Below are 12,722 nucleotides of genomic sequence, written 5' to 3'. Positions count from 1 at the left end.
GCTCCTGAGTCTAACAGCAGCTGGGAGGAAGGGGCTTCCTCGGACCCCAGCTGCCCTCCCCTGACCTATCTGGACTCAGAAACTCCGAGGCCTTCCCAGTGTGAACTTCATCCCCACCCCCCTCATCATCTTTAAAATGTCACAAAGCCCCTTAAGCCAGGTTTGAGCAAAGGCTGCATTTTTAAAGAAGTAAAGTTATGGATCCCCTTGTGAAGGGAAAGATTCCTCAATCCTGCTGTATAGACCTGAATATAGACACAAGAGGAAAAAAAATGTGTGTCTCCCCCCAACCCAAGTCTTTCCTTGATTTATGCTGAGAAGCAGTTGAGCCTAGTGGTCTGGGACATGGACTGGAGGACCACATTGCCGGGGTCTGCATCTTGCCTCTGCCAGTGGCAGGAGCTGTGAAATGGGCAAGTCATTCAGTTTCCCAGCGCCTCATGTCTTGTATCTGAAAAGTGGGGTAATAACTTACCTGCTGTTTGCATTTGCCAGGAAGCTTCAATGAGTTCCTACATATAAAGCTCTTGAACCAGTGCCTGGTCACCATAGGCTCTCTCTACCACGTGGATGGGCCAGGCCAGTTGCATGGGAGCACACGGCTACCTGTATAATGCTTTGCTGTCACCATCTTGAAATTATTAATGAGTTTATCTTTGAACTTGGGTTTTGGAAGAGAAGTCAGTGAGACAATGGAGCATGCAGGTAAGCAGAAATGTGTGAGCAATATGGGTATCTGTCATTCCCTGCTGCCCCAGCTCGAATAGCATTTTTGATGTCCCATGAGCACAGAATTCCCACAGACTCACAATGAGTACAAGGGAAGGGGGTTACCAATGTGACTGGCTAAGCAGGGGAGAGGAGCGGGAGTCAAGCTTGCTGTTCAACCACAGCTGGCTCTGACTGCAGAAAGAAAACAACGGTGTTCCAAGAAAGGCCAAGGAAACCTATCATATTCTTACGTTACCTCCCTGTATTAACTAACCACCGACACTGAAAATGAGGATATAGAAGGAATGATAAAGACAAGGTAACCATAGTATCTTTTCCTTTCAATCCTTACTTGTCAGTAAGAGAATGGTACAGACAGTGGATAGTATGCGTGTGTTTCAAGAACCGAAATAAGAATAGGGGCCTGGTGGATTCAGTCAGTTAAGCATTGGACTTGGTTTTGGCTCAGGTCCTGATCTCAGCTGAGCTCCTGGCTCAACGCAGTCTGCCTGAGATTCTCTCTCTCTCGCTCGCTCTCTCATTCTCTATCACTCTCCCTCTGCCCCCCCATTTTCTCTCTAAAATAAATAAATGTTTAAAAAAAGAAGTGAAATAAGAACACTATCATGCAGCATTTCCATTGTTCTGATAGAAATTAATTATATGTGCTTTATGAATTAGGATATATGAACTGTGTCATTTTGGTGATTCCACATCTGTGTTAAAAGCTCTTACAGGTTCATTTAAAACTCATTGTATAATAGAAAGATGCATGGTAGAATTCATGATGATAATATTTTATTCATTTATTTATTTATGTTTGCTTAGAACAGCATTATACGGCAAATAAAACCATGACAAATCAGAGAAAGACCACAGAAGAAAAGTTAAAAACCTTCTATTTTCATACCTTTAATCATAGTGTTCTCTGCTTTTTTGAACAAGGGGTTCCACATTTTCATTTCCTGCTGGGCTTTGGAGATGGTGTAGCAGGCTGTGCCCACAGGCTAACTCCTTGCTTCAGCTTCTTGCGAGCCTCCTGTTCAGTGTCATTTCTCTGACAGCTGGGAGAGTTGAAAGAGAGGGGTTGCGGGGGCGGAAAGAGGGCTACTGAGGGGGGGCACCTGGGTGACTCAGTCCATTAAGCATCTGCCTTCAGCTCAGGTCATGATCCCAGGATGCTGGGACCAAGCCACATGTCAGGCTTTCTGTTCGTCAGGCTTCTCCCTCTGCTTCTCTGCTTGCTTCTGCTCTCTCTCTGTCCAATAAAGTAAAAAAATCTTAAAAAGGCGGGGGTGGGGGGGCTACTGAGGTATTGTCAACAGGGTCTGACATCCCAGGGGCCCTTAATTTCTCGGGGGAGTTCTTGGAGGCCCCTCGGCAACCTGTGAACAACACTGCCACCGGCTAAGAGAATGGTGTGGTGTCCCCCCCAACCCCAACCACAGCCGCTGTCCAGTGTTTGCCAGATGTCAAGTCTGAAAGGCAATTCCAACCCCAGGAAGGAAAGAGGATGCAGAAGACCCATGTGGTGTGGGTGGGTGTTGCCAGCCAGGACCCACGCCTGGGGACCAGCCTGGCACCTTGGTTTGAGTGGCAGGAGCAGAGTGGGCTTGTCACTTCTCTTCCTGGGATCAAAATCAGACAAATCTCCTCTCTGGCTTACCAGGCAGTAAGTGGATCACGCCAGTGAATGTCAGTGCAAATTACAGCTCCAGCCTCCTGTCGTCAGCTTTGTGCTGCTTCTTGTCACTTTAATGCAAAGAGACAGCATGGAGCTGATAATAAGCCAGAAGGGTGGGGGCTTGGAGATGGTGGCTGCATCGGAGACAGGGAAAAATGCATGTTGGAGAAATGGGTTCAAGATCGTAAAAACCCGTAGCAATAATTTCCTTGATTGCCTGTTTGAAAGGGGGTATTTAAGGGTGTCAGGACAACGCTTCTTAGATATTCACGAAACTGAACAGCTACCTCTTCTGTTCATTCACCCACCCATTCACCTCTCCACCCATCTGCCCCAACCTGTCCATCTACCAAACATCCATCCATCCACCCTCCCATCCATCTACCAACCATCCATCCATCTACCAACTATCCATCTACCAACCATCCATTCATCCATCCACACATCTATCTACCAAACATCCATCCTCATTTGCTAACGAGTGCTAGCCTAGGCCTCTCACACACTGAAATTCAGAGGAACTCATGGTGCCTCCATGTGCTGCTTGCAGCCACACTCCAAGGGTTGCCTCTAAGAAGAAACTTCGAGAATCAGAGGAAACACCTTTTTTCCTAGCAAAAAAAAAAAAAAAAAAAATGTGGGCTTCAAGGCCTTTTAATTTTGTCCAAAACAGCCCAGGGATAGCTCAAAAGCTCCAGCTCTCCTCAATTAAGTTGCCTTTTCTAAGCCGGTGGGTGAATGTTACTATTTCAGAGAACCTCTGCTGAGAGCTGAGCCCTCCTTCCAGCCAGCAGAAGAGGAAGTCTTGTATTTTGCAGGCCAGGGTATGAGTGTGTCCGTGTGTCTTCAAGCCTTCATGGGTCAGCTCCCAGGAACATACAGGCTTGTTGCATCTCCACCCTCATGACACATTTGAGGAACTGGTGCAGTTAAAAGAAGAATCCGGGCCTTCCTAGGGCTGTGCTGGTGAGTTAGTATCTGAGGAATTCAAAAAGGGACAAAGAAGGTAACAATATGGGACCCACATCTTTCTATCTTCTTAGGTTGCTCAGTGACTTTGTTCATTTTTGACTGGTGTCCCACTCACTCCTGGGTGCTCTCCACTTTGGGACTTGGATGAAATTCTTCACTATGGGGCATGGGTGGTGGCTTCCTGGGCATTTATGAAGGGCTGGAAAATTGAGGGAGCCAGCTTCGTGTGGGGCAAGTACTTTCCTAGGAGATAGATGATGCGAGCAGGGCAGAGAAATTCCTCTACCTTCCTTTCTCCCATAATCACTGGATCACGACTCCTTCCTGCTTTTCCAGAGAAGTCCCATGCTAAGAGAGCCTGGTGTCCCCTCCCTACTCGCAGTGGAACAGGGGTTTTCACAGTGCATGATATGCCTTCTTGTCTCTCTTTCTTCCCTCATCTCCATTGACCTAGGCTTGCTCCTTTTAACCAAATTATTAGAACCTTAATCATTTGTCAGTTTCTGCTTTCTGGAAGGCCTGGACCAAGGCAGTGAATATTCAATGCCTGCTATGTGCCCACAGATGCTTCTGATACATTCAAAACTGACTATGGAACATGAACACTCATTCAAGAGAGCAGGACAGGAGTCCCCGATCACCTAGAAAATCTGAAGCTGAGTGGGAGTAAAGCTGGAGTGAGAAACAGTTCATGAGAAAAAGAAGGAAAAGGGGAATGAAGTGGCTTAGTTTCCATGAGGACCTCTCCTCGGGCTGAGTGTTCTCACCACATGGTGGCTGGCATTGCCTAGAGCTAGCAATCCAAGGGAGCCCAGCAGAAGCCACCATGCCCTTTATGACTTCGCTCCAGAAGTCACACACGGCCCTCTCCATCCTAATATGCTATTCACATGGAAAGCCCAGATTCAGTGCCCGCGGAGCATCCACAGGGGCATGGATACTGGGAGGTGCGGATCCTGGGAGAAGGAGACCGGACCACAACAGCATCCTGGAATGGCAGAGCTGGGGCAGTGTTCAGAGATCTCTGTCTCAGCAACCTCATGTGGTAGCTGAGAACCCAGAGGTCAGAGACATTAAGCAGCTTACTCCAGGGCTCAGGAACTCTTCTGGTCACACTTGATTCAGGACTCCGCAGTGCCTGCAGGGAGGCTTGGAGCCCAGGCCTCACCGGCATCCCTGCACTGACAAAGGAAATCAGAGGCAATGCTTTAAACTAGAACTGCCGTATGAATCCAATGCAAAGCTGATTATAAGAGTTCGCTCATTCATTGCAGAGCTATTTATTGAGTGCTTTCCTTAGCCTGGCCTGTTCTGGGCGCTGGTACACCTGTGAGCAAACGTGGGCTCCTGCTCGCGTGGACCTCCCAGCGCAGGGGGAAAGGCAGACATGTGTCGGATAGTCCTGCAAACAACGGGAGTATGACAAGGAGGGCAAGTGCTTTGAAGGGGAGGTTGAAGCACCATGAGAGCACAGAATATGGAGTTCGTTCCAGCCAGGGACGCTTCTGCAAGGGAGCGGCGATTCAATTATCACTTGACAGCTTACAAGTGAATCCCACGGTCGAGATAATGAATGTTGGTCTCGATGTGTTTTTCAAATATTGTATTTTCCACCTCCAGGAGTTTCATTTGGGGGTTCTTCGATAGCTTCCATTTCTCTCACAGTCGAGTTCATGTTCCGCTTTAACATCTTTGAATGCATTGATAAGATTCATGATGGCTATTTTAATATCCTTGCCCGCTGTTCCATCCTGTCTGCCACTTCTGGGCCTGTTTCTTTGCTTGTTTGTTTCTTTTCTCCTGCTTACAAGCCATATTCTCCTGCTGTTTTGCATGCCTGTTAATTTCCTACTGGATGTCAGGTGATGCAAATTTTGCAGTGTTTGGTATTGGGTTTTGTTTTATTCCTCGAAGGAGCGTTGGACTTTGTTCTGACAGTTACTAGGAAACAGTGTGATCATTTCGGGTCTTGCTTTTGTTTGGTAGAAGCCAGACTTGAGCATCGGAAGGAATGCTCCAAGGTAGACAAAGTCTCAGGTCCATGATGATGGGATGGTGGAGACATGAGCTGGAGGCCAGGATGGTGATAAATAAGCTACGCGTTGAAAGTCTGGGGGTCACAGCATCCTGACCTTGTAGGTTCCAAGACCTTGGGCTTGACCCATCAAGAGCCACAGGTGGGGAGCTTGCGCTTTCCTCCTCCACTTCCACCCCAGGGTAACCCCTAACTCATTATAATGCATTTGTACTGCCAGTACAGCCCTGCCAGATGGGGAAAGCCACCATGACCTCATAGGGTCAAAAACTCCCCTCCTGACCTGTGGGAGGAGTTTCCCAAAAGACTGGAAGCAGCCTCTGTGAGAGACCACCCAACTCTGTCACAGCTCCTCCCAGCCCAGAGACTCCCAATAATGTCAAATCCCAAAACAACCCAGGGACCAGCTCCACCTCCCGGAACCTGGCTCTTCTCCCACCTTGAGAGTGTATTTCCACATTAACAGAGTGCTCTGTGCTTGCGACTTTCTTTCCGGCTGTCTTTCCATGTACTCCAATTCCCACGTAAGTGTCTTCCTGGGGAATCTAAGGACTGAACCGAGACCTCCATTCACACAGCGCAGATTCTCTCACTGAATATTTTCAGGTTTATGCTAGGCCCAGGACTCATGTAGATCTATTATTAAGGCAATACCCTTTTTTTTTTAAAGATTTTTTATTTATTTATTTGACAGAGAGAGAGAGATCACAAGTAGGCAGAGAGGGAGGCAGAGAGAGAGGAGGAAGCAGGCTCCCTGCGGAGCAGAGAGCCCGATGCAGGGCTCGATCCCAGGACCCTGAGATCATGACCCGAGCCGAAGGCAGCAGCTCAATCCACTGAGCCACCCAGGTGCCCCCAATACCCTTTTTTAAAAAAAGGTTTTATTTATTTATTTGAGAGAGAGAGCATTAGGTAGGCAGCCAAGGGAGAAGCAGCTTTCCCGCTGAGCCCAACACGGGAGTCAATCCCAGGACCCTGAGATTATGATTGGAGCTAAAGGCAGACACTTAACTGAATGAGCCACCCAGGCACCCCATGGCAATACCTTTCTGAGGACACTACCCATGTATTCCAAGGCCTCCACTTTGACTAGTAAGAATGAGTCCTTTCTTGTCCTGTAAGCCCTCCAAGAATTGTCCCGTCTGAGACTTCCAGGTGGTTCTTTCCCCTGCCCAGAGGAGTTTCTTTCTATGCTGCCACCAATCAGAAGTTAAAGACTTGAAGTTTTCATCTGACAGTCTCTGGAGTTGTCTCTGTTTGTAGAGCATCTCCTATCTGGTACTCTGCCCTGCAAAGTTGAGCTGTCTTAACCTTCCAGAACTCAGACCCCTGCCCCCTTCCTCTTCAAGACTACCCGGCTTCATCTGGGTTTTCTCTAGGCAGTGAGCTGGTACCATTGCATGGCTCACCTTGTTTGTTCTCCTCTCAGTGATCACAGTCCTGCCTCAACTGTTGTCCGCCATTGGAAATTATTGTTTCATGTATTTTTGTCTGGCTTTCTAGTGGTTAAGGCAGGGGTATATAAGTAGTCTGTGTTATTTTTTTTAAACAGCTTTATTGAGGCATAATTGATATAATAAACTGCATCCATTTAACATATACAATGGACAAGTCTTGATATATATGTACACATAAACCCATCATCATATTCAAGGAAGTAAACATATCTATCGCCCCCCAAAATATCTTCAAGTCCCCTTTCTATCCCCTCATTCCCTGCATCCTTCCCCCCCAGGCAAACCCTGATCTGCTATAAGCCACCACAGATTAGTTTGCATTTTTTAGAGTTTTATATAAATTCCTATTTATAAGGACTTAGGTAAATACATTTTATTTTATTTTTTAAAGATTTATTTATTTGACAGATAGAGACTACAAGTAGGCAGAGAGGCAGGCAGAGAGAGAGAGAGGGGAGGAAGCAGGCTCCCAGCTAAGCAGAGAGCCCGACGCGGGGCTCGATCCCAGGACCCTGGGATCATGACCTGAGCTGAAGGCAGAGGCTTTAACCCGCTGAGCCACCCAGGCGCCCCGGTAAATACATTTTAAAAACTTATATAAGTTTTATGTAAATTTTGCCTAGCTTCTTTCACTCATTGTAATTATTTTGATTTACCCACATTGTTGTTTGTATCACCAGTTTCTCCTTTTTCACTGCTGAATAGTATTCCACTGCATTGCCAATACCACAATTTGTTTGGTTGTTTTGTTCATACAGTATCTGTTCGTTATTGACTGGCATTTGGATTGCTTTCCAGTTTTAGCTATTGCACATAAAACTGCTATTTCACATTCATGTGAAAGTTTCTGTATGGACATGTGTTTCTTTTTTTTTCACTCGGTAAATACTAGGTAGTGGAATGGCTGGAACATATGGTCAGTGTACGTGGAATTTTTTAAGAACCTGCCAAACTGTTTTTGCAATGGCATTTGTTTCAAAGCCAGTCTTTGTTTGTTTATAGATCCGTGTGGCGATGTGGTAAATCAATGAGACGTTTGGATGTCAATGTTCGCCTTCTTTTATTCCGAAGCCGTAAGCACGCTATGGCAACTGTCGGCTTGATTCCTGTCAGCCCCCACCGGGTTGGAAAGTGGACTCTCACCAAGGCGGGAGAGTAAGAGGGGAGAATAGCGAGGACCTTGTCTGTCAGGGCCTGGCAGGCAGCAGTGGGAGAAGAGTCTGAACTCTTGGACTTTTTTGCTTTGAGGCATTTCAACGGAAATTAAAGTGAATTTGCTCTTTTTGGATCGTTCATCTCTTTCTTGTGATTTTTGAAAATATGAAACATGGGAGAACTTGGGTCAGTCTGTTTTTTGAAGTTGTGAGCTGTTTCCTTGATGTTTGGGCTTTGAAACTCCTGTCTGTGAGCAAAGTCAGCCTTTGTTTCACCTCTCCCTGTTGAACAATGCCGGTGAATTAGAAGGAAATATCCAGTAGGGATAAGTAGCTTTTCTTTGATCCACATACAAATCGAGCTTCCTGCAGCCAATAAGGGAACAGGATTCACAAAGGCCTGTGTGGCTCTGAACCACTCATCCTATTTAATGGGGTGGGCAGGGGTGGCTCAATTTTGAACCACTCCCCCCCCCTTCCCCGATGCCCCGGCACAGGTGGATTCTCTTATGGGAGTTTCCTTATGACAGCCACACACACCAGGCCTTGCTTCCTGCTTCCATCAATATCTCACACAATTTGAGATTTCTGGCACTTGGCAGTTATGTTTAAGTGCGGGGACCCTTGAAAGTCACAGTGCCTGGGGAGGTGGAGAGAACATGGTAGGAAAAGAGCTCTGATTCACATCTCCGTTCAGCCTTGCTTGGCACCCAAAGGATGCAGAATAAATGAGAGATCAAACATCAAGAGCCCTCACATGCTGCCAGGTTCTCGGAGCAGGTGGCGTCTTTCCTGGAGACAGAAGTCACCGTCCCCTCAGGGACACCACACCTGTGGCTCTGTGACTGGCTTAGCTCGCAGGGCCGCTTGAGGAGCTCTGTTACAGGACATTCAGGCCCACGGTCACAAACCACCCAGGACAGGAATGCAAATGACCTCCTCGTGGCCTTTTCTTAGTCAGGTCTGATCAATCTGTATGATTTTGGATACAATCAGAATAGGGGCCGGCTAATTATTTTTAGTTTCCCCCGCTGTTAGACTTTGTTCTTAACAACGATGTTGCCTTCCTGCTGAGTTCTGTAGGGTTCTGCCTCCCACCTTCCCATCCATAAACATGGTTTGCACTGAGACTCCCAGCCTTGCAGACCAGGGCTAGATACATGGCCACTCATCCCAGCTTAGAGCCAGACCTCCTCACCTGGGCTCCCTGTAGACTCCCAACCACTGGAGTCAACCCAATTGACACGGGTGAAGAGTTTGACATAGCGCCCAGCTGAAATGGTATCACAGCCGATGGTGGGTTGTTCGAGAAAGGAGGGCCAACCCCTGCCCTACACCCTAGTTCCCGGGCAGGTGAAAGGTGGAGGACCCAAGGCACTTCCTTCTTGGCTTTCACCTCCTTAGGGATGCTGGTTGTGCTGGGGAAATAAATGTTTGATTGATTTTGTTGCCTCTAAACTGTTGGGATTGTGGCTGAATGATCACAGTTGTCATGGCAGCAAGCACCATTTTATTATCATCTGTGGCCTTTTCCCCTCTGCCAGGAAACATCTGACATGATTCTGGCCCGTCACCCTAGTTCCGTTCCTTGTTTTGTGGTGAAGGCTGCTTCTTCCCTGCCTCCAATTGTGGGGGGTTCCTGGTGTTGGGATGGGCCTGGCTGAGGCATGGGAGGGATGTGCGTGAGGGTGGGGTGAAAGAAGAGAGTCAGAGGAGAGACCCATCTTGTTTGTGTCTGTTGGCGGTGGGGGGGGGGGCACTGAAGCATGCAGAGTGCTGTCTCTGGGAGACAGGGGAGGAAGGGACACAGGAACAGAGAAAGATGGGAGCAGACATGCGGAGGGGTAGGGGGGTCCTTACTTGGACACACAGACAAGCAGAGCCCCTCCCATCTGCCGGCACCCAGCTCTCTGCCCTCCACGAGCCAGTAGATTCTGGAGGGCAGGGAAGCTTGTGTTCCTCGGTCCACAGCCTCTACTGCGTGCCTCCTAAGAGCCAGCAGTTCGATGCTGAATGAATAAATGCATGAATGGACATTGGAACACTTCTTAAAAATTGTTATTAATGAATAAAGAAGCCTGATTGATGGGAATCAAAATCACTGGAGACAGATGGTCAGACTTTCATGCCAACATGTGGATTTGTTCCGAGAAGCTCCGCTTGGAAGAAGAGTGGGAGATAACGCATCGGCTGGTCGGAGGGTGCTGCTCCTCGAGGGAACGCCCCCATCCCGGGCACCTGCCCTCAGGTCACCCCCTTGGTGTGCCGACTCTGAGGGAAGCAAAACAGGCACCATTGGCCCTGGGGTGGGGAGGCCAGCTTCCCTGGGGTCTTCGGCTCTAAGCCCGCCACCCAGAAATGTTTTAGGTTCCTGCCCCACTAGACTCTGACCCTACAAGACTTCCTACCTGCTCAAGGCCATGCCTGGCTTCTCTGCCTCCGTTTACAAGTGTGCATGTATGTGTACACACCCAGAGCCCTCGTGATTCCTGCTGCAGTCAGGGTCAGGTGACTGAATCAGGGGTTTCTACGCAGTGGACCCAGTTTCCAAGCCCCATGGAGGGAGGCAGGGGTGGCAGAGTCCTGTGTTCTGCGGTGTCGGTGATGGGCAAGGATGATGGGCCCCGGACCCCCTACATGGGGAGCAAACACGGCAGGGCAGCTGTGGTAGAGGTGCTCACAGTGAAGCTGCTCTGGCAAGGACAGGGCCAATGGGCAACCTCTTGATCCCTCTTTCCATGACAGGGCCCCTCCCAGATGCCATGCAGGTGGGCGACGCCGGCGGGTAGAAGGAAGCTGGGCCCGGGAAGCACAGCCGTCGCTGGGACTGTGGGGGACAACCCAGAGCTCCAAGAGACAAGGCTCATTGGCACCCGTGTGCGAGGGACGGAAGGACCCAAGCTGCAAACCACTTCAGACTGTACTGAGGAGGGAACCCCACAGCTGGCAGACACCCCAGCACAGCCAAGCAGGGTCTTCAGGGGCTGGTGTTAGGTCAGGGGTTCAAAGTGTGCTTCTGGGACTCTGAGATTCCTCAACAGTGTTCCAGGGACCCCCAAAGGGGTCAAGGGGATCCCAGGGCACCTCCATTTTGTCCCTGTAACATACCAGGGGCCCATCAGGACCGGGAGTGCCCTCAGAATGGCGTAGTGAAGAACAATTTAAGGAAAGACACATCGGTGGGGGTAGAGCGGTTGCAGTGTTAAGGAACCACCTCTGGGGAGGGTGAGGCCCCCAGATACTGCCACAGTGGGAAGCAGAAGCCCTCCAAGGGGCTGGGAGCAGGAATGGGTGTAACAGAGCCAGGGGGGCTGGAGCCCTGGAGGAGGGCTGGCCTGCTGAACACACCCGCTCATAGGCCACCAGGACGCCAGCTAGCAGGGCACCAATGCATGCTGTCAACAAAGCCAGCCTCTTGGACACTGAGCAGGGTGGGGAGTAGGGTAGGGTGGGGGGAGAAGGAAGAGCTCAATGTGAGGGGTAAAGGGAGAGCAAGCAGTGTTTAGAGCATCCACGGAGCCAAGAGTCTGATAATAAGCAGGAAAAAACAAATTGAAAGGCCCTTATACTAACTACAAATCTGGGTCCAACTCCTAACTCTGTCTCTCACTTCGTGATCTTGGCCAAGTCCCAACGGTCTCTGATCCTGCAGCCCTCACTGCACCAAGGGATGGCAAGGACTTCCTTGCTAATTCACAGTCATCATGGGAGGGCATCAAGTAATGACTGTGACCACAGTAGGTAGGGCATAAAGTTATGTCACGAGTGTCCCCATGATGGTCTCAGAGCACCTCCTGGGGTGGAGATCCTGACTATTCTGGGCACAGGCCCTCCTGGCATGCTCCTTGGATGGGGGTGACAACAAAGAGAGGGCAAAATGAGAAAGGAGAGGGGAGGATGCCTCTGTTCTTGCATCCTGGGAATGTTTCCAGTTGTGATACTCAACCTTCAGTTCTTTCGGATATGATCAGAGCGCTGTGTGACCTCATGCCCCAGCCCAGCCCTGGGAAGAGGAAAAGGATCACAGTGGTAAATCCCAGCTTCTGTCCAGCACTGGCAGCTGCCATTCTGTGGGAACAAACGGAGCAAAGGGGAAAACTGATCTACACTGACTGAACTCGTAGAGGACTGATAGATAAACCCAAATGCTACTTATTTGTGCTTCATTCTTCAAGTTCTTTGATATCTGAAAACCTGCTCCAGTGAAAAAAAAGGAAAATTAGAGTTTCTATATGGCTCAGCAGGTAGCATTGTCTAGAAAAGAAAAGGATCCATTAAGCCCTGTTCCCAAGAAAGGCAGGAAATGGGGCAGGGAACAAGTGCGTTGTTCTCTGCACTTTGTAATTCTAGCTTTTTGACTCAAGCAAGGGAACTTGATTAGAGGGGAAATAAATTTGTGCTAAATGCCAACCCTTATCCTTCCTTTGCAGATGTAACGCAGATATTAGCCTCCACCCCCAGACCTCTCTCCCCCTCATGAACATCCGGTTAGAGTTGACTTGAGCCATCAGATCCATGGCCTTTAGGAAACTAAAGCTCTCCCCAAGACTTCTGTAGCCCTTACGGGGCCTGCGTGCTGTGTCCCTTTCTGCCCCCTCCTACCATGCCCCACCCTGGCTCCTGCTTGAGTGTGTGTAGCCCCTGTTCTGGGCTGTTACCCGCACAGCATTTGTCAAGTACATCACGAATCCTTCTGACACAAAATATTT

This window comes from Meles meles, chromosome 4 (assembly GCF_922984935.1).
Source record: "Meles meles chromosome 4, mMelMel3.1 paternal haplotype, whole genome shotgun sequence".
Taxonomy (NCBI): Eukaryota; Metazoa; Chordata; class Mammalia; order Carnivora; family Mustelidae; genus Meles; species Meles meles.
This window is presented reverse-complemented; position numbering follows the sequence as displayed.